We start from the raw sequence: 23,333 nt of genomic DNA, 5'->3' as shown, positions 1-23,333 counted from the left end.
ACAAGATGCTTGAGTCTAGTGATTTAAACCAAGCCATAGAGGGTTTATTATTGATCATTGAGAACAAGTAATTGATTTTAGGTAGGACCGTCATTTTAATGGTGGCAACTCTTCCAATGAGTGATAAAGGTAGAGATTTCCACTGCACAAGATCCTCTTCCACTTTTTTTTAACAAAGGAATATGATTCATCTGTACTAGATCTGAGAGTCTGGTGGAAAAATTTATGCCTAAGTATCTAAGGTTACCTGACTGTAAAGGAGTAGTAGTTGTGTTTTGGAAACTACAATTCAAAGGCAAAACTGTTGATTTGCTCCAGTTGACGGAGTAGTCTGATATAGATGAGAACTTATCTATAAGTGATATTGTCTTCAGAAGAGAGGTTGGAGAATTCCTAAGAAAATGTAATACGTCATCTGCATAAAGGCTTATCTTATGGTCTGTTTTTTCTGTTTGAATTCCTTTAATATCTACATTTTGTCTAATTAGTTTCTTGTTTTTAATTGTATTTGATCATTTTAATATTTCATGGCCAATTTTAATATTGTCACTTTGAATGTCAGGGGTTTGAGGAACGTTTTAAAACGCACGTTGGTTTTTAATCAGCTGGCATCTTTCCCTTCAGCATTTGTTTTCTGCAGGAAGTCCACCTCCGGGACCAGCGGGACGAGGCTCTCTTTTCACGACAATGGAAGAGGGGTAGATCCTACTGGAGTGTAGGTGGTGTCCACTCCTCAGGCGTCGGGATTCTTTTTGGCGACCGCGCCTTTGAGGAAGTAAGTTAATTTACCGTCCTTCAAGGCAGGGTTTTGGGAGTGGACGCCACATGGAGGGGACAGCGCCTCCGGGCCATATGCATCTACGCTCCAGTGGAGGCCTCGTCCCGTATAACTCTCTCTGAAGAGTTGTCCCCGTTCTGTGTCACAGATCGACACTTGATTTTAGGAGGGGACTTTAACATCGCGTTGGAGGGTAGAGAGGATGTCAGCTCAGGGCATTTTCGCCATTTTATTCATTCCTTTAAACTTGTGGATGGTTTTAAAACATGCAACCCCAGCATGCCGGGCTTCACCTGGCATAATAGTCGCGGAGCCAGCAGTCGCATCGACTACATTTTAGCTTCACCCCCCGTTGTTTTTGAAAAGGTGTCCCTCTCCCCACAGTGGCCCACTGACCACTTGGCAGTGGAGGCCACTGCCTCCATAGACGCTCCTGTATATGGGGGCGGCTATTGGAAAATGAACCTGCAGATCCTGGAGGAGAGCGATTTTAGACACCTTTTCTTAGATCACTTCTCCGAGTGGCAGAAGGACAAGCCTACCTTCCCCTCTGTGGCCGAATGGTGGGAGAGTGTGAAGGACAGGATCCGAACCTTCTCCATGCAGTATAGCAAGCAGCGCAGGATGGAGAAGAAATTCTCCATTCTGCAGCTGGAGAGAAGGTTGCGGGATGAATATGCCACTTACAACAATGGGGGCATGTATTAGGATGAATTCACGGACGATTACGTCACCCACGTGGCATGGAATTAATCCTTTTACTATAATATTCTGGGAAGTTGTAATTGTGGATTAATTCTGATCGTATGTGGACTGATCGTCCTGAAATTCAGATCAATCGTCCATGATTCACCCCGAATGTTACTAGACTGCACGAACATGTTATTTACCGATCCCCTGTAAAACCTAATTTTGCCATAAATAACTTGGGCTCATAAAAAGAAACCAGGATGCTCATCTTGCATCAAAAGCATGCATTTGAGATGACATTTTAATTGTATAAATGGCCATATGTGTTTACTTAGATTTTAATGGTGTGTAAATATATTGGTTGCTTTTATTGCTTTTTTTTTTGCTTATTTTATGGTGAATGGTTCTGCAGATAGTTTGTTTAACACTATTTTAAAATATTTTCAGTAATGTCTTATTGTATTGGCATTCACTTGTATGATGTGGGAAAATTTCAGCCTGTTATATTATGACTATTTCTGAATATCATTGTTTTAGTAGGAAAATGTTTTTAATTCCCTTGTTGACAGTGCCAATTTTTTAAGTGCAGTTTCTATTATATGTTTTAATGTGTTTGTGTCGATGTACATAATTGTGCAGAACTGTTTAATAAAGTATTTGGATCTGAAAAAAAAAAATCTGTTTTATCAGTTTAATATCTGATACGTCCCCTATGGAGGGGACCACATATTAAACGGATTTTTGGAACAGGGAGCCGGAAGTGGGGCTTGCCCCATCCGCTCCACTATTCGACCCGGTATTGCAGTGCTTCCGGGAACGGTGCACCTCTACTGCCCCCTATTGTTGAAAGGCAGAACTGACTGACTGACTGACTGACTGACTGACTATATAAAGTACATGATCTTACCACACTGACATTTCTGATTTTGCTAACAATCATGTACAGTAAATTTAAAAGCTTTTTGTTTTGTCATAAATTATTTATGCTATTTTACAATGCAGATAAAGTATTCCTGTCGATACAAGGAGGATATATTTTTTTTCTCGATGGATATCGTTTTGAACCTAAAGGTTGTTTTTTTGGAAGAGCAGTATATAGTTACTGGCTACATTTTTTGCTGTGCATGTGATTTTGATGAGAATATTACATTTTTATATCTCTGCGTAGATTTTTTCAGCAATAATTGAGTCTATCCTTGTGTATTTAAGGTTTTGGTAATTCATGATTACCAAATAAGATTTGGTGTCATTGTACAAATATAAGAAGATTCAGTGTGCAGTTACCAGGTTACAAATAAACAAACAAATAAATAAAATGGCATCAGAAGAGAAGTACGATGACAGTAAAATGTGTGAAAGTAGTGGAATGTGAAAAATGTGTGTGCATATAAGTCTCCACATGTATAAAGCAGCTGTATAGCATAACGAAAAGGAGCAATGGATAACTGACATAAAGTGCTTACTGTCCATAACGACAATGAGTCATGTACGGCGTAAGATAAACACAACATGCGTTAACTTTGGATATGCATAATGCGCACACAAGAATCATATGTCTTTGGCATCGAGAGAACTATCAGATAACTTCAACAAGTTACCAAATGGATGCAAAATCAAAGATAGGCTATTAATTTCTGCCTGGCACTAACCTTGTATTCCTCTGTCACATGACCGGTGGGAAGTAGGACCCAAATGCAAGCTGTAGGGCAGAACCCCCTTTGCGGGGAGCTTTTCTGGCAGGCAGGCTTGGGCACAGAGACGCAAACAGACAAGGACAGAACTGGAGAACATTGGCCTGGGCACTTTACCAAACTGAGGAATGGGAAAACACAAGGCAGCTGGTAGTTACTGACAGAAGGACAGGAACATGAGGTGAGACTAATAAAGACCAAGCGTGGCTCATTAGGGCCACGTCAGGGAGGAGAACTGGAGAGTAAGGTTGACAGGACGGGCAGGCCATGACAGTAACACCCCCCCATCCCCCAATCCTGTGCCCTCCTGGTGCAAAGGCATCATTAAGGGGACACACAGACCAGGGTAAAACCAAGGACAGCAGGGGAGACAAACCGCCAGGACACAACTCATGACAGGCCAGGTAACCCGGCAGGGATGCAGACTAGGGACCAAAAGACAAACAGCGGGTGTCAGTGGGCAAGTGGCAACAAAGGAAACAGAAGAAGGAGACAAAGGGAGGGATTGGACTCCAAAAGGACCAAAGGTGACACAGGACAGACAGGGCAGGACACAACCAGACAAGCAATGTGCAACAAGAATAGGGCCAGGAGAGGGAGCCAGGGGGAACCTAAAGTGGGAAGCAAGAGTGACTGGAGTGGGGGCTGGAAGAGTGAAATCGGGCTAAGAGGTGAAACCAGGGAGAGCCACGGGGAAGCAAGACTACAGATCAAGCTCCGAGGTGCCGCAGAAGGGTCGCGGCCAGGGGGACCTTCGGAGTCCTGTCTGGGCCTGTAGAAGGACGAGCTCCTCTCGTCTGCGGCAGCCGAGGGAAGAACAGCATCGGTAGACGGCGAGGGGTCGGCAGAGCCGGAGGGCATCGAGGAGCAGGCAGGACAGGAACCGGACCACACCTTGGACCCTGCAGAACAAAAGCACAGGCCAGTACCAGTGCCGGAGGAAACCGCAGGTGGTTCCTTTCGGGAACCAATGGATGGGGTCCCCCGAAAGACCCCCTTGGACCGAGCCGGGATCAGGCGGTAAGTCTGGGAAGCATACCCCAGATTTTTCCTCCTGGAGCCGAGCCCCCGACCAGTTTTCCTTTGACCCTGCCGTTGTCGCGGCGATAACCTCCTCGGCTGGGGAAACTCTGGTCACGGGGCTGACACCACGGACTGGGACATAGGGCAAGAACTGGAGGGTCCCACTCCATGTCCTCCGGGGGAATGTCCTCCGGGCCTGTGCCTTAATCCATACTAAATGTAATTAAACAGAATGAAGCTTAAAAGAATAAAATGGTAAAGAGAGGAAAATTTAATGTGTACGTTTCAAAAAACGGGCTCTTGCTTTTATCCAGATGTTTGCAGGCGTTGTGACTCTGTGATGAATGCTGACGTATGAGATCCTGAGAATGGGCTACGCCTCCAAGGGTGAGTGGCAGGTGGCATTTCCCAGGAATTACAGGCTGGAGATGTCTGAGGAGCTCTCCTGGAGTGAAGACAAAAGAGAAGAAGGGAACAAGCAGAGGGTGTGGGGAGAAAAAGACTGCAGATCCAGTTACAGGTGAATTGTACAAATGCCCTTGAAGTCTTGGTCCATGAGGGATCCTATTTTTAATTTAAAAAAAAAAAAAAAAAGACAATAAATTATTTAAAAATAGAGCTTATCATTTACATCTGTCTAGGAGTTAAAACACATAAAATCAATTAACTTACCTGGTGATTTTGGAACTTCTGACCCCAAATCAAAATAATATAGATTATAACTAAATGCATCATTTTATTTGGGAAAAAGGGATAAATTAAATAAAAGGTTAACTTTGGAATCTAAAACAAAAACAGCAATTTCACATCAGGAATAAATATCATTTCAAGGGTCTTCAGTACATTTTTCCTGTGTCTGCTCCATTTACACGTAGATAGTGATATAAACATGTACCTTTAAAATATATTATGTTCAGTTTATAAGCTTAATTATTTCATTTGTAACAAACAAGCACAATACACAAGTGCCCTAAAGCCCAACACATGGTTCAGAAGCTTCCTACCCCACCTTACACCAGCCACATGGACGCCATCTGTCCAACTGGGCATCCTCAGTGTCTTGTGCCTCCTGAAACATCACATCAGTTTCTTCTTCTTCCTCACATCCTTCTTCCTGAATGGTTTCCAGCAATGATCTGCCTCCTTGTGACAAAGTATATCCCAAAACATTCCCTCTCTTTTCTCTCCTTCTCCCTTAACCTCCTCCACATTCACTCCCACCTCACATCCATTCTCCTCACCTCCATTTACCATATGCATTACATCCATAGCAGCCTCTGCCCCCTCCATCTCACCATCAGAGGCATTCCCCTCAAATTTACCCCTTTCTGATATCTCCTTATTTTCCCAAGTAGCCCTTTCTAGGGCTACTGACAGTTTGGCTGCCATTAAAAAGGCCCATTAGTGATATGAAACTGTGTGACGCTACCTTTACGTCAAGATATCTCAGCAACGACTTAAAAACCAAAGACCAAATTTTCTGGATATGTTCATGATATTATTAGCTAGCTTTATTAAAAAATTGATCAATTTTGAAATATAGGTTTTTTTCTTATTGAATTTTAAGGCACATGATCGAGCTGGACAATAGCTTCAAAACAATATGAGGACCATTTCTGTGCAGCTTATATTAAGGTAAATATAGCCAGTCAAAGTCATAGTTCCCCCAGAAAAAGTTAAAACTTTGTTCGCTTAAATCTCCCACAATATTGATCCAAGACTCGCCCAATTTCAGTTTCATGAGTTACTCATGTGACCAAATCAGCATGCCAAGTTTCATTAAAATCCATGACAATGAGGTTCGAAAGTGTGACGATTTGACATGGAATGACCCAATACACCATATGCACAATAAACAGCAAATGACACCAAATTATAACTAACATCAAATAGGAAACAACAGCGCTCCACAACAAGCGAAAACCCAGATGAATGCTACCAAGAACTGTGTTAACACTGATGAAACTAAGAGTATTTTATTTTTATTCTATGCAACATTGTTTTTTAAAAATGTAATAGTCAGCTTGAAACATTTACCTGATTCCGAAAGCAATGCCCCAAATTACTTAAACATTTTACCATACATTACCGTAAGGGTTCCCAGCCCCCGTCCACACTCAGTATTCTGGGGGAGGGGGGGGGGGGGGGGGCTGCCTACCGTCCCGTTTATTACGGGTTCATGCCGTATTAAAAAGAAAACTGTCCGTATTGATTAGTCCCGGATTTCCGTTCGCATCGCCAATCTCCCACCACTCAACATATTTTATCGTGGAAACCCCGGCAAATTACACCGCCGTTTTAGCGGTCAGGGACATTTTTGGAAATATAAATATAAGATTTGAAACCCTAACTAAACTAACCTGTTTGAAAAGGATTTACTAACCAAATAACTGTCTGTCAACACTTCAGTATAAGAACATCCCCAATAAAAATAAAAACCACAAGTTTTAATGACATTAAAACGTGCAATAATTTTAATGTATTATTGACATGTACTACACTGTAAAAAAGATATTTTTTTTTACAGTTTTTGCCAATGAATTTGACAGTGTTTTCCCTGTTTTTTTAAATTACAGAAATGTTTTATTACAATTACAAAAAAAAAACTGTTTATTGACTCATGTGACGTAATTTAACAGAGAAACTTTGTATAAATGGAATACAGTATATATCTGTTTTTTAACAGAAAGTGTTTGAAAAATCTCAACACTGCAATTTTTTATTTTTTTTTTGGGAACAGATTCATATTCTGTTTCCTTTGCTTCCAGTAAAAAAAACTGCAGACCTGGTCAAATTCATTAATAATTTGATTTGGAGTAATTTTTCCATTACATCTGATATATGGAAATAAAAGCTATTAAAAGTATTTATACTTTATTCACTTTTTTAAAACACACTGCTATTTATTTGAACTGTATGCAACTTGTCTTTAATTCTGTTTTCTTGTTGGGTTTTTTTACACATGTGAAAATGTCAAATAAAAATAATTTTTTTTTAACGTTTGCAGGCATACTTTCAACATTTCAGGGATTTTTGAAAAAAATGCAACATGAAAAACCAATGGCGCACTTGCTGCACGTGGAGATGGTGGCCCTAGTTCGAGAGCTCCTCAGCAAATTTATGAAGCCGGAAGCCATCCCACTGAGCGCAAAGGATATCATCAAGGTTGATGTCCGGAGTAAAGATTTGCAACTATAAGACAAAAGGTTGTCTGTTGGAAGATACTGCTACTCGGCACTAAACAAGGCCCGTGTGGAGAGGCTGATATGGGTGAGAAACATTTACAACTCTCTCAGAGAAGGGTTCATGAAGTCATCAGAGTTCCTTCTCAAAAACCTTCCTCTGGACAACAAGATAATCACCTCACTTTCTGCACTCACTCCCTCTCTGATTCAAGATGACTCCATCTGTGGGGCTTTTATCACATCAGGAGAGGCCTTGCCTAATGTGGTCGCACCAGAAGAGATTGGTCAGGTGGAGGAAGAGATACGGGCGTACCAAATAGAGGTGGACCTGGTAACGTGTGCCCAGAACTACATTGAAGAAGAAGGCCGAGTTGATGTAGATTGGTGGAGCAGAGTTGTATCCATGAAAAATCCAGAGAGAGGTGTGAGATTTCCCATTCTGGGTCAGCTGGTCAAAGCACTACTTAGCATTTTCACAGGCCCCCTGGTTGAGGGATCATTTAATCTCATGGATGATATTCTTGAAGCAGACAGATGCTCCATGAATGTGGAAACTTATGAGAGCCTTGCAATTGTAAAATCCACGATTAAAGCAAGGGAGTGGACAGCATCGACAATGACAATAGACCAGCCATTAAGGTGGTCTTGCCTGTCATCGTATCAAACATATCAAAAACATCTGCAGAAAAAGAAAGAGGCAGAACAGGCACAAAAGAAGAAAAGGGTGAATGAGGCAGCAAGGATTCGGCCATCACAGATGGCAAACAAACTCATACGGCAGGCCAGGAATATCGCTGGATCAGCCAAAGCCTCCTCTAGACGAGCCAAACACTCATCCTCCTCCACTGGACCATCCAGACCTTTTTCAACCTCCTCTGGACCAGCCAGACCCTCACCAACCTCCACTGGACCATCCAGACCCTCACCAACCTCCACTGGACCATCCAGACCTTTTTCAACCTCCTCTGGACCAGCCAGACCCTCGGCCTCCTCCTCTGGACCATTCAGACCATTTTCAACTTCCTATGGACCAGCCAAACTCTTTCTCTCTCCCTCTGGACCAGCCAAAGCCTCATCTTCATCCTCTGGACCAGCCAAAGCCTCATCTTCATCCTCAGGACCAGCCAAAGCATCATCTTCATCCTCTGGACCAGCCAAAACCTCATCCTTATCTTCTGGACCAGACTCTTCTGGACTAGCCAAACTCTTTCTCCCTCCCTCTGGACCAGCCAAAGCCTCATCCTCATCATCTGGACCAGCCATAGCCTCATCCTCCTCCACTGTACCAGCTCCATCTTCTGGTCCAAATATCTTAAAAAGAAAGAGTTTGCAAGACTTTGCTTACAACCCAGAAAAAAAGAAAAAATAAGTGATAATGGCCTTGATGTCACTTCTAATCTTCAGTTTAGCAGTTCAGTTCTTTAGCACTTTGAGCACTTGTTATTTATGCACTTTAAGCACTTGCTATTGTTTAGCAGTTTTTTTTTGTACTTTATTTTTGTTATTATTGTCAATATTTGAAGTAAGTCCTTCAAATAAAAAAGTCCCCTGTATTGTTATGATGTCTGCACTCTGTGCTTATTGTCCTTTGTGGGTTGCTGTAGCGGCAAGGGGAATTGTGGGATGGCGGAAGTGAATGATATGGTATGTTGGAACTGCACGAGCAGCAATAAAGATAGATGGTGGCTCACAAAGCAGATTACGGATATTTATGCATAAGTCTACGGGCAGAATATTACATGGTGTCAGAGTAGATCGGACTACACGCACACTGGCAGCGCGAAATGGATTCGTTGGGAGTTCCTGCACCACGGATGGACTGGGATTCAGCCAATCTTCCCGATGCCTGGCGGAGGTTCGTACAACACGTGAAGCTAATGTTTAGCGGCCCGCTAAGCGGTAAGCCCGAGGAGACCCAGTGCAGCTATCTTCTTCTGTGGGTGGAAGAAAGAGGCAGAGACATTTATAACACATGGCAGCTATCTGATGAAGAAGCTAAAAAGCTGACCACCTATCTCGATAGGTTTGAACAGTACCTCATGCCGAAAACGAACACCATTTTTGCTAGATACAAGTTTAATGAAAGACTCCAAGGCGAAGGGGAGACATTTGAACACTTTGTGACAGAGTTAAAGTTACTCGTCAAGCAGTGCGGCTATGTTAACAGTGATGAAATGGTCCGAGACAGGATTATCTTCGCAACCAGTTTCCCACAGGTCAGAGAAAAGCTGCTGAACCAAGGGTCAGATTTGACTCTAGAAAAAGCCATAGACATTGCACGCTCCTATGAGATCGCACAGAACCAATTGAAAGCCATGGTCGACCCGCACACGTGCCTGCAGGGAGCTGCGCCTGCGCATGCGATATCCGCAAAGCGCCAGAGCGTGCAGCGAACACAAAGGTGGACACCTCATCATAACAAAATAGGAAAGTTGTGCGGAAGATGTGCACGAGCACACAGCCCGAAGGAGCAGTGCCCTGCAAAAGGGAAGAGGTGTAAAAAGTGCAATAAAATGAATCACTTTGCCAAAGCATGCCGCTCAGAAGCACCATATCAACCCAACCCAGTGTATTCTATTAACCCTGACACTCCAAGCGATGAAGCGGAGCTATTCATAGACTCCATAACAAAGTGCAATGAAGGGGAAGCCGATGAACAGGCTTACGCTGACGTGGAAGTAGGCCCACTGCGTCACACTGTGAGTTTTAAGCTTGACACAGGAGCCACTGCTAACGTCATCCCTGCCCGATTATTCGGGAAGTGTTTCACGCAAGTCAGCTTGGCACCACCCAAACGCACACTATCTGGCTATGGTGGAGAAAAACTCAACATCAAAGGCACCTGCCAGTTGAAGTGCAAGTGGAAAGACATTTACAAGATGCTGACCTTTGACATAGTAGAAACTGCAGCGCCCCCCATCTTAGGGTTGAGAGCATGCCTGGATCTAAACCTAGTCAAGCTGGTCATGTCAGTACAGTGCACAAGCATCATGGAGGAGTTCGCAGACGTGTTTCAAGGCATAGGGAAATTCCCTGGAGAATACGACTTACACATTGACCCAGACGCCACGCCCGTCGTATGCCCCCCACGGAGAATCCCTTTCGCACTGCGGGAACGACTGAAACGGGAGTTGGATGACATGGAGAAGAGCCGCATAATCGTCAAAGTAAAAGAACCCACAGAATGGGTAAACGGACTGGTGGTCGCAGAGAAACGTAATGGGAAACTCAGAGTGTGCCTTGATCCTCGCGATTTAAACAAAGCCATCAAAAGACCCCATTACCCTCTGCCAACATTGGATGACATCACACCAAAGCTGACAGGAGCACGGTACTTCAGTGTCATGGATGCTCGCTCTGGCTATTGGGCCATCCAATTAACCACCAAATCATCACTCCTCACCACATTCAACACAACCTTTGGCAGGTACCGCTTTCTGCGTCTTCCCTTTGGGATAATATCAGCACAAGACGTTTTCCAAAGGAAAATCGACGAGACGTACGAAGGACTTAACGGAGTAGCAGCCATTGTGGACGACATCCTCGTGTTTGGCAGGACAAAGGAGGAACACGACGAGAACCTCCGAGCCATGCTTGAGCGCACAAGGGAGCGAGGAGTGCGTCTCAACCTAGAGAAATGTGTCATAGGCGCCACAGAAGTGAGTTATTTCGGACACAAACTCACCCAGGAGGGCATCCAGCCAGACCCAAAGAAAATACAGGCCATAAAGGACATGCCACCTCCGGAGAATAAGAATGAGCTCGAGACAATTCTTGGAATGGCGAACTATCTGTCCAGATTCGCACCACGACTGTCAGAAGTGAACGCACCGCTGCGTCAGCTGCTCAAGCAAGACTCGGAGTTCATCTGGGACCAGAATCACGACAGAGTCTTCCAGCAAATGAAAGATCTCATAACCAGGGAACCAGGCCCCATACTAGCATACTACGACACGACCAAGGAGCTACGGCTACAGGTGGATGCATCGAAGTACGGTTTGGGAGCTGTGTTGATGCAGGACGGACACCCAATAGCATATGCTTCAAAGACACTGACCCCAACAGAGGTTAACTATGCACAGATCGAGAAAGAGCTCTTTGCAGCGTTGTTTGGATGCAAACGTTTCCACACCTACATATACGGCCGAAAGGTCATCGTCGAGTCGGACCACAAGCCGTTGGAGCACATACTGAAGAAGCCAATCTCTGTAGCCCCCGCTCGCCTCCAGCGCATGCTGCTACAGCTGCAGAGATACGACATAGAGATCGTGCACCGACCCGGGAAAGATATACCTGTGGCTGACACACTGTCCAGGAAACCATTGCTTGACCAAGACAGCACGCTGAGTGAAGGCATGGAGGACCAGGTCCACTCAGTGATGAACAGCCTCCCAGTAAGTGACAAAAAGCTCTCAGAGATACAGGCTGCAACAGGATGCGACCCGCAGCTCACCCTGTTGGAGAGAACCGTACATGATGGCTGGCCTGAGGATAGAAAGAAATGCCCCAGAACCCTCTTGGACTTCTGGAATTTTAGGGATGAAATTTCACACTTCCACGGCATCATCTTCAAAGGTGACAAAATCATAGTGCCAACAGCCTTAAGAAGCAATATGCTAGAGAGAATCCACACTGGGCACATGGGGATTGAGAGGAGTAAGCAGAGAGCAAGGGACGCCCTCTTCTGGCCAGGCATGGGCAAGGACATAGCTGCTACGGTGGAAAACTGTTCCATATGTCAGGAGAGGCGTGCAGCAAATCCCAAAGAACCTCTCATTCCACACCAGATTCCCGAGAGACCATGGCAGGCCGTGGCTTCAGATCTCTTCACATGGCGTGGACGAGACTACTTAGTAGTTGTGGACTACTACAGCCGCTACTTTGAGGTTGAAAGGCTATTCTCTACCACTGCAGGGTCTGTCATCAAAAAGCTAAAGGCTATATTTGCCAGACACGGTATACCAGAGAAGCTTATCTCAGATAACGGCCCACAGTATAGCTCTCGAGATTTCAAGGATTTTGCAGTCACATGGGACTTCGTCCACATGACCTCAAGTCCTTTGTACCCACAAAGCAACGGCCTTGCCGAAAGAACAGTCAAAACGGCCAAATCAGTTCTGGAAAAAGCTCATGCTCAGGGAGCAGATCCCTACCTGTCTCTATTGGAGCAAAGAAACACGCCAGTCGACGGCTTCAGGTCACCCGCGCAGCTCCTCATGAGTCGACGGCTGCGCTCAGTGATTCCCATCACCGGGCACCAGCTGGTACCTCGCATCATAAGCCAGACGGTCGTGCAAAAAACACGGATGGAAAGACAAGAGCATCAGAGGCGGTACTATAATCGCAGCGCCGCATCACTACCGAGGCTGCAGCAGGGGGACCACATTCGCTTTCAGCATGAGTCCGGAAGCTGGAAACCGGCTGTTATCATCCGACCTGCAGAGACTCCCCGCTCTTTCGTGATCCGCACTGGCGAGGGACAGATTATACGGCGTAACCGACGGCACCTGAGAGGCGACAAGGCGTCACCGACACCCTCAACACCAACATCCGATCCGGTAATCCAGCTAGATCGTGCAGCTCAACAAGAGACAGAGCCCCTGTTGTCATCTGGAGACACCAAAACACCAGGCATGGACACTAGCCTTGCACTGACCACCAGATCAGGGCGAGTAGTCAAACCAAGGGTCATCCTTGACCTGTGATTGTAAAGGGTGTAGGCGGATCGCTGCCCTAAAGAAAATAAGCATGTCAAATGTTGATGTACTGATGAGTGCATACCCTGTTACATTGTTGATGAGTTGAATGCCGCGTTGGTTTTGCACATGACAGTGTTGGTAAACTGTTCCGTATATGCATGTCCAGGATGTTCTATGTTGAAATGCATATCAACTATGTTACTGGCAGACATTTAAAAAAAAAGGGAGATGTATTGTTATGATGTCTGCACTCTGTGCTTATTGTCCTTTGTGGGTTGCTGTAGCGGCAAGGGGAATTGTGGGATGGCGGAAGTGAATGATATGGTATGTTGGAACTGCACGAGCAGCAATAAAGGTAGATGGTGGCTCACAAAGCAGATTACGGATATTTATGCATAAGTCTACAGGCAGAATATTACACCCCCCCCAAAAAAAGTTCAGGCTCAGTTTTTTTTTTACTTTAACCCCTGTTAACCACTATACATGACATAACACACAGCACATTTATAATCACACAAGCGATTACTGAGAACTGTTTATAAGCTATCATCAGTCCAAGGAGTGACGCCGATGTTTCCGTTCTGCCTTATTTGCTGTAACTGTAGTTCCGCTTTTTGCCAGTAGGCTGCGCACAGACAGCGTTTCTGTGGGCAGCACATTGTATGTTGTTAGATTAGTATTTCATAACTGGACTGCAGGACATTGCGTAAAATCATTTTCTGCAGTAAGTATTGGAGTGTTTATAAAGGATCTTTTTAAAAAAATAAATAAATCAGTTTCTCACAAACACCTCCATTCATGACTGACTGAAATATCAAGGATGAAAGTGATTAGGATCAGCTCAGAGAGCGCATGCCGAGCTGTTGCTAAAGTAGCAGCAGTCAACTTTAAACCAATGTTAAACAAATACTAGTTAATACTGAAAACAATCAGTCATTAAAATTAAACAGCTTGCTAAGTTGTGTTTCCTTTAACAATATAAATGTTATAGAAAAATGGAAACCCCACGCTCTCCGCGAATATTAATCACCAAGATTTATAAAAACCGCAACTGTACTGAAAAATAACGTTGCTTATGAATGTTGGCAAGTAAAAAAGTATTTGTACTTTGTGATCAAGTGCCATTCTTGGCACATCACACAACGACGAAATGTGTCCTCTGCATTTTAACCCATATGTGACATATTAGCTATATTATTTAGCTTCATTCTTAAAATAATAATACTAATACCAATAATAATAATAATAATAACAAAACCAAATGTAGCCAGGTCTATAAAGCTACCATAAGGCTTTGAAGCTATTATAGAGCGTAATTTGTAAAGAGGGAGACATGAACCTTACAATAAGTGTGTGTATACCAAAGTGGGCAGCTGTCTCTTTAAGACGTTCCTGAGTGCCGAAAGGTAGGGTGGGAGTTTTTTTTCCGGCGGGTTTTTCTAGACGGAGGAAGGCGGGTAAAGAGAGCGGAAAGAGGAGTGAACGGCAACTTAGGGAAATAAACGTATATATACATATATATATTTGTGTAGATGTCAACGTTTAGAGCACTGTTTATTTTTTTCGGCCTAAGCATACAATTGCAGCAATTAGTGGATAGAAAGATTTTGGTGCAAGTGCTCTCTTTTGGATATCCTGGTAGGTCAATTTACCTGTTTGAAAATATAGATATAGGGATCATTAGTGTGAAGGAAAAACAGTCAGGATATGAATGTGAACCTTTGCTGATTGTGTGGTTGATTATTTTCTTTACTAATGTATTATTTTTTGTAGTTGTATGTAAAATGCTAAAGCTACCTATAAGGCTACTTGCTAATTGATCGGAATACGTTGACTGTGATATGGTGTTATACAGTTTAGCCACCCTGTTAGTACCATTGCAGGTTGAAATGTTTATAATGTGCATATATAAGTATATACATGTATATGTGTATATTAATGTTATTCAGGAAATCTGTATAGTATGGCCTAATGTGAATCTGAGATTGCGCTGTATGTTAATGGATGATGGAAAAAAATATAATTTTGTGTGATGTTTAAGTAAGACATCTAACTCTCTGTACTTTGTGTGCAGACTGTTTTTTTTTGGATTTGATTCCGTTCCGAATTCAGTATTTTTTCGACCAAGGAAGATCGCTTGTTTCACAGAGTCGCCCCCTCTGCGTTGAACTGCGCAATGTAACAAGTTTTTTGCAACTGGAGATTTTTTTTCTTTCCCAGCGCTTTGTGAAGACATCCTCAAGTGTTGCAACGGGGATTGCTATAAATGGCAACGCCCCTGCAAAGGTCGGGAGTGGCATCCACCTCCCCAGTGGACACGGGGATCTCCAGCGTGCTGCTGTTGCAGCAGAGGCAGGGTCCGAGTGGGCGGCAGTTTGGAAAAAGATTGCAGCTCTCGAACACAAGGTGGGCCGTTTCCGGTCCGAGATCTCCGTGCTTGCTGGTGCCCTGACTGACCCACATATATCCCGGAGCAGTTCGGAGACCACTGGGACTCCTTTTGTAGTCCCCACTTCAGCTCCAAGCTGTTTCCCGCCCCCTCCTCCTCCTCCGCCTGCTAATATCCAGGGCCCGAAGCAGAAGAGGAGTCATCCTCAGGGAAGTGGCACAGGACCCACCAATGGCCCCAACATGGTGGATGTTCTGGCGGAGCTGCCGCACATTAAACTGCGCCCAGTGCTGAGGTCGCCAGGTGGGACGCCAGTGACCAGGAGGGGACTGACGCAGGGGACGCCCATGCCCTCAGAGGACTTTGCTGCCATTTTAGCAGAGGCTCTGAAGAAAAAGTTCAAGCATCAGAACCACTCTGATGAGTAGGAGTAGCAGTCCTCTGAGGCCTTTAAACCTTTTTTACTTAAACTTTTTTTACTTAAATTTTTTATACTTATAACATTTTTATACTTATATCATTTTTATACTTATATACTTTATATACTTAAACTTTATATACTTATACTTTGTGTACTGATTCTTTATACTTATTAATAAATAATATATTTATATCACTATTATTTTTAAAAGAGTTGCTGATTTTGTAATACTGCTGCAGCATTCTCCACATGCTAATCACTGCCCCACATCGAATTGGCACTTTGATCAGCCACGAATCACTTCACTACCCCCTGTTGAATGTTGCATCGTATGTTGTTAGATATCTCGTAGTAGTAAGTACTTCATTATTAGGCTGCACAATATTGGAAAAGATGTATTTCTGCAATGAGTATTGCAGTATTTATTTAAATTGAAAATGCTTAAAACAGATCAATTTCTCACAAACACATCTATTCATGAGTGATTTGGCCCATATTGGAGATAAAGTCATGGATGAAGCAAAATTTCCTGCAGCTGAACAGCTCTAAAACTGAAGCTATGTTAGTAGGCACCCCACACCAGGTTAGGGCCTCTAACATCACCAGTATTACCTGGTGAAGATATCCCATTGTCAACATCTGTTATAAACCTTGGGGTTAAAATGGACACTCATTTGTCGTATGAGGCTCATGTCAAACATCTGTGTAAAACATCTTATTTCCACCTCAGGAATATAGCAAAACTGTATCATTACATCTTTTGAAAACTCCTAAGACTAAACTTCAGTGCATGGGAGATCGAGCCTTTTGCGCAGCTGCACCTAGACTGTGGAATGCTCTTCCTGAGTATCTGAGGATGCCACAGACTGTTGATGCTTTTAAATCTGGTCTTAAAACTTATCTTTTTAACAGAGCTATTCGGGTCGAATTAATTTTGTAGCACTTTGAGATTTGCTTTCAAATATAAAGTGCATTATAAATTAAATGTATTATTATTATTATTATTATTTAAACGGCAAGGATGAAAATGATTAGGATTAGCTCTGGCCAAAATAGGGCTTGTAAACTTTTGTGGTACTCAGAATTAACCCAAACAACTATGACTCTATAATCCTCTATAATCACTCTCACTCTGTCACACTTGAATCAAACTCCAGACCTCGCATGTAATGAGCAAAATTTTCTTCTTTATTCAGCAATCCAGCATAGTGTTCCAGCCACACTCGGGGACAATGCGCAATGCACCCCGCACCCAGAAATCAGCAGGTTAATATACTATAAGACGAATTCCCCTATATGGACTTCTAAGTCCTGATTGGTTACCAAACATCTGTAAACCAGGTGTCTTAAAATGGATGAGAGAGGGATATAGGGCTCTCGAAGGAACAAACAGGCACGATTAGGTTCACTCAAATACACTTTAATAAGTAATACAAAATGATCTCACATTAACACCAATACTGAGCTATCATATTGAAGGCAATGCAAAATAACTCGTACTACAACGGATATCAAATAATATATATCTTATAGCTAATAGTATTAGGTGCAAAGGTATGAATATATATAGAAAAGAAGCAATAATACATAAAAGAAGCAAGGAAACATAAGTTACGAAATATTATCACAAGCGGCGATAATTTACTCGCAACAATCAATGGAAAGCATAAGCAGTTGCAAAGCTATTTACACTCGGACGTGCTATCATCACCCACCTTCATGGACTGGGGAGCCCTTTCAGTCCTGGCAGGAGACCAACACGTGAGTTCCGAGAAAGTGCCGGGCGATGCGCGCTCTATCCCACGGCTGAACTCCGGTCAGTACTGGGATCTCCCCCTTCCTTTATACTAAATTTAGAGTTGCGTGTGGGCAGGGGGTAAGCTGGCCAGGCTCACCCCTTCCCCCCAGGCAATATATGGTGCTCCAATTCCCCCTTTTGTCCGAGTGATTCTGCTTACGATAATACAATACAATGGGCGTCCTGGCGCCAGGTGACTTTGCGCAACGCCTCCCTGTTCCCCCCTACAGGCAATATAGGGTGCTGTATACCAACCCCCCACCCTATCTCCCGAAACCAAGATAAGCATCCTGGCTTCTTTTATGAGCCCAAGTTATTAATGGTAAAGTTAGGTTTTACAGGGGATCGTTAAATAACGTGTTCGTGCAGTCTAGTGACATTTGGGGTGAATCATGGACGATTGATCTGAATTTCAGGACGATCAGTCCACACGCGATCGGAATTAATCCACAATTACAACTTTCCAGAATATTATAGTAAAGTTAATTCCATGTCACGTGGGTGACGTAATCGTCCGCAAATTCATCCTAATACACCAGGTTTCAAACATACAACAAACATAATACGCCACCTCTATTGGTCTACTTCAAGGATGTTCAACTTCCAATCCTCGTTAGGCCTAGGCCTCCTATGAGTCCCACACATAAGCCTGTCTATCCAGCCTAGGAAGGAGGGCAAAAACCCTAAACATTAGGGAAATTCCACTCCCACCCCAGCAAAAAGATGCAACCCCCCCTTCGGTGTCCATGGCTGGCATGGCTCACAACGCTATCAGTAAGGGAAACCCCAACCCTATACTACCTAAATAAAGACTTCAGCGTAAACATATACAACCCTTATGGATACATAACTTGCTTGTGTGTTCAAATGCTACCATACAACAAACTGCGTCTAGCATAGTATAGCAGCTACATTTCAAGGCTTCCTGCAGGTCCCCTTTCTCCCCCCGGCGATGTTCCCTTCAGCCCAGTTCTACAAGGTCTGTGGCCTGCAAAGCTGGTTCCATGCAGGTGGCTGCGAGGCAAGGACACACGGCACCATCCCCAAAACAACAAAACCTGAGACACAAGAACAATCCCACAATGCCTCCCAACCCTGGCCTACCATCACTTTAAATTTCCCTTCCACACTCTGAACTAATGTTAAACATACTGTACATAATCCTGAAAAGGAGTGGTCACTAAAATTAAACAGCTCGCAGATCTTCACAATGCAAGAAATGCAAAGATGGAGAAAGCGAAGAACAGTTCACAGCCGGCTGGGCACATTGTCATCATCAAAGATTTTAGGCATGTTTATTTATATAGCACAATTCGGGCACAAGGCAATTCAAAGTGCTTTACAAAGACAAGGATACAATCAAATTAAAATGTCAAAATCACATTTCAAAGATAAGTAAAAGAAATAATAATGAAAATAAATAATTTTATTAATCAATTACAATGAACACATAATAATAAGAAAAAGCCAAAATAAATAAATAGGTGACTGAAAAGACGTCACATTTTAATGACAGAAAATGACTGGTGCTGCACTAGGAAACTCTGACCATGCAACAATTCATCTAATTCCAGCATACAGACAAAATCTGAAAACTGCTAAACCTGTCGTTACTAGAGTGAAACACTGGAGATGTGGAGCTGTAGAGCAATTAAAATCATGCTTTGACTCGACAGACTGGAATGTTTTCAAAACTGCTATTAACAGCGTGGATGAATACACGGACACTGTAACATGGCACATAAGCTTCTGCGAGGACTCTCGCATTCCCAAAAAGTCTGTTGTCAGCTATAATAATGACGAACCATGGTTTACAACTGAACTCAGGCAGCTTCCTAAAACAAAAGATGTAGCTTACAGGAGTGGTGACAAAAACCTGTTCAAATTCTACTGCGGGTTTGAAAAGCCACATTCGCGCATCATACAGCCCTCACCTTTTCAATGGCCTTCTTCACACCTGGGTACCTTCACACCTCGCCCACACTATACCCAGCTCACCCCCCCCCCCCCCCCACGTCCAGCCACCTCCCCAGGAGAATCAACGACAGAGATGTAAACAAGATCTTCAGTAGCCAGAATACAAGGAAAGCTCCTGGTTCAGACTCTGTCTCCCCAGCCACTCTGAAGCACTGTGCAGATCAATAGTCACCTGTCTTCACAGATATTTTCAACCAGTCACTGAACCAGTCAGTGACTACAGACTGGTGGCTCTCACATCGGTGGTAATGAAGGCTTTTGAGAGACTTGTGCTATCATACCTTAAAACCATCACAGACTTATCGCTTGACCCCAGGCTACAGTCTGCCTACAGAACCAACAGACCTGTTGGACGATGCAGTTAACACTGGACTCCATTTCTTGCTCCGACACTTGGAGTGCCCTGAGACATATGTTAGGATTCTGTTTGTGGACTTTAGCTTTGCATTTAATACTATTCTATCGGAGCTAATGCGGAATGAACTCTCACAACTGTCCGTGCCTGATCCAAAATAACATGTTATAACCACGATGGCCCAGTTTTACGCTACAATCATTGAGTCCATCGTCACCTCCTCCATCACAGCCTGGTTTGGATCAGCCACTGAACGAGACAAGGCCAGACTGCAACAGATCATTCACTCAGCAGAGCGAATAATCGGCAGTAACCTGCCTACCCTCCAGACACTGTAGATCACCAGAACCAGGAAACGGGCATACAAAATCTTTGAGGACCCATCTCACCCTGCTCACCACATCTTTCAAGCCTTACCCTCCAGGAGAAGACTCATGGCAATCAGAACCAAGACCACAAGACATGCCAAGAGCTTCTCCCCTCAGGTAGTCTCTCTCATTAACCAAACCAGTCTCTGAATGGACGTTCAATTAATAGTCAGCTGCAGTGAAATATCCACCAGCATAACCAGTGAACAACTGATAAACTTCCTCTATGATTATATTCTGCACTCTTGCACATTATGCACACATACTGCAAACTCTGTATACATATTGCACTCTTGCACATATAGTTGACTTGGCTGCTACTTAATAACGGCACCATTTAAGAGCCCTTTAAATGATTATACCATTTATATAGTTTATATTCATACTACAATGATTACTATGTACACACACATATATAAATATCATAATACCATCATTACTACCATTAATAAACTTAATTATCATATAATTATCATATTACCCAATTGCCAGTCTATTGTTTATTACCTTTCTGCATATGTCTTTGCTAAATGTGGGTAACTCTCGCCAGTGTGGGGAAGCAATAAAAAAGGCCAACAGAATGTTGGGTTATATCTCTAGGTGTGTGGAGTTTAAGTCAAGGGAGGTGATGATACACTTATATAATTCCTTGGTAAGACCCCACCTAGAATACTGTGTGCAGGTTTGGTCACCATACCTCAAGAAGGACATTGCTGCCTTAGAAAAGGTGCAACGAAGAGCTACGAGAATGATTCCTGGTCTTAGAGGAATGTCTTATGAGGAGAGGTTAGCGGAACTGAATCTGTTTAGCCTTGAGCAAAGGAGACTAAGGGGGGATATGATTCAGGTCTATAAGATTCTAACGGGTCTGGATGCTCTTCAGCCAAATGACTATTTCAATATTATTCTAAATACTAGAACTCGTGGCCATAAGTGGAAATTAGCGGGAGAACATTTTAAAACAAATTTGAGGACCGTCAGACTCATGTAGGGCTCCGTTGTCCTGCTGGACCACAAGTCTGTTGTAGTTGCATAGTATTCCACGTGCGACAGTTCTGCTTCAATCTTAGATTTGCATTTTTCATACAGCTCTTTTATCGCAGCTTGGGAAAAATATGTGCGGGATGGTATAACATACCGCCTGTCAAGCGTTCGGATCATTTTCTTAAATCCCTCTTTGGCGACGGTATTTAATGGCAACATATATTTAGCGATATGAAACGTTATTGCGTCTGTTATTTCTTTCTGTCGTTGAGAGCCTTTCTGGTAAGGTGTCACACTGGCAAAGGCATCACAAATATTTGTTTGTTTTGGTTGACATCCAGATTTGGCTTTGTATTCGTCGTAAAGAGCTTTGTGGTGCCGTTTTAAGTGATCAGACAAATTGGTGGTGTTTCCATGTTTTGTGGCCACAACTTTATGACACTCCATGCAAAGTACCTCTTTTTGGTCAACATCCACCTTTTTGTAGCCGAAATAGTCCCAAATAGATGATTTCGACTTTCTTTTTGGTACGAAATCATTTTTTTTACGGCGGATTCTCTTCGTCGCGCATTTTTAGCAGTGAATGTTGGCTGTGAGCGGTGAGCAGCGACACAGCGAACCAATCACTGTGCAGGCACGCGGAACGTGCATGTCACCCCAGCAACAAGCCATACAACAAACTCGTGTTTACTGTGTGCTACCGTTCTCTTAATACACAATGGGCTTCTACCCTTCACATCGTATGTTCCGGCGATGTGACTATCGCTCACGCGCACATCGCGATGTCGATGTCAAAACAGAATATCGTTCAGCCCTAGTGCAGAGCTTGGAAGTCTGCGGATGTGTTCCTTTTTAACCCTCTGGAGTCTTGGGGTAGGGGACACACTTTCACTAACTGGGGCATGCTCACACATTTCATTCAATATCATAAACTTAATTCCTGGCAAATAAATTATTTCTTATATATTTGGTTTGGCAACAAACTCATCTTAATCTTAGTGTACTTTGTAAATATGTCAGATTTATGTGAAGTTTGTAATTTGACATTCAAAGTATAGACATTGCAAAATGCACTTTGGAACACTCTGCGGGTAGTTCTGTTTGTTTAATATTATCTTTGAAAGTCTTATTGTACTGTGTTGGCATGATTTGCATAGTGTGGGAATGTTTCAGCCTTATAGATTGTGATTATGTGTTAATGTAAGTAGTACAAGCATAATATTTATTATTCATGTATTTGAGCTGATTTACATTTTGTTTTGGTATGAAAAGGTTATTTTGATACGTCCCCCATGGAGGGGACCACATATTAAACGGATTTTTGGAACAGGGAGCCGGAAGTGGGGCTTGCCCCGTCTCCTCCAGGCATCGACCCGGTATTGCAGTGCTTCCAGGAACGGTGCACCTCTACTGCCCCCTGTTGTTGAAAGGCAGAACTGACTGACTGAATGGGTGACTAATAGACTGAGTGCCTCTGGATGGCCAACTAATTAACCGCATGTGGTGTGAGGGAGGGGCCCTGTCTGTGCGCGGCCCCCATTTCCCGCCTTTTTTCTTTTTTTTTAAAGTAAGGTGACACGCTGTCGTTTGTGCGGTGGGCAGCTGTGCTGAGGTAAGGCATGACTTCATCTTTGCCTTTTGAATTTTCCCTCATGTTTGTTTAAATGATTGCTGTTTCTTGAGAGGACAGGAGGACAGGGAGGATGCCGGTGGCTGCGACGCCCCTGGGCATTCTACTCTGCGCGGGGGCGTCACGGAGGCCCGGCTAACGGCGACCCGCTAAGCGGCGGCCCCATATCGACTCGGGTCTCTCTTCGGTCTTCAGGACCGGTATACGTTTCTTCTCTTTTCTGGATTGGAAAAGACAAGAGCAAAAGTGGAAGAGTTGACGAAATGGCGTCGGATGGCGTAGCTTCTAGCGGTGGGGCGTAAAGACCTTGCATTCCAGAGCATCGCTGCGCATATGAGAGTCTGC

General features: G+C 43.6%; 2 pseudogenes; both read left to right on the top strand.

The window, feature by feature from the left end:
• The first annotated feature begins 2,118 nt into the window (after nt 1–2,118).
• On the top strand, nt 2,119–2,298 carry LOC140582600 (U2 spliceosomal RNA; annotated as a pseudogene).
• A 20,237-nt stretch (nt 2,299–22,535) lies between these two features.
• LOC140582553 (U2 spliceosomal RNA) lies at nt 22,536–22,768 on the top strand (annotated as a pseudogene).
• Nucleotides 22,769–23,333: the final 565 nt, after the last annotated feature.

This window comes from Paramormyrops kingsleyae, chromosome 24 (assembly GCF_048594095.1).
Source record: "Paramormyrops kingsleyae isolate MSU_618 chromosome 24, PKINGS_0.4, whole genome shotgun sequence".
NCBI classification, from domain to species: Eukaryota; Metazoa; Chordata; class Actinopteri; order Osteoglossiformes; family Mormyridae; genus Paramormyrops; species Paramormyrops kingsleyae.
The sequence above is the reverse complement of the archived record's forward strand: the minus strand, read 5'-3'. Positions and strand labels throughout refer to the sequence as shown.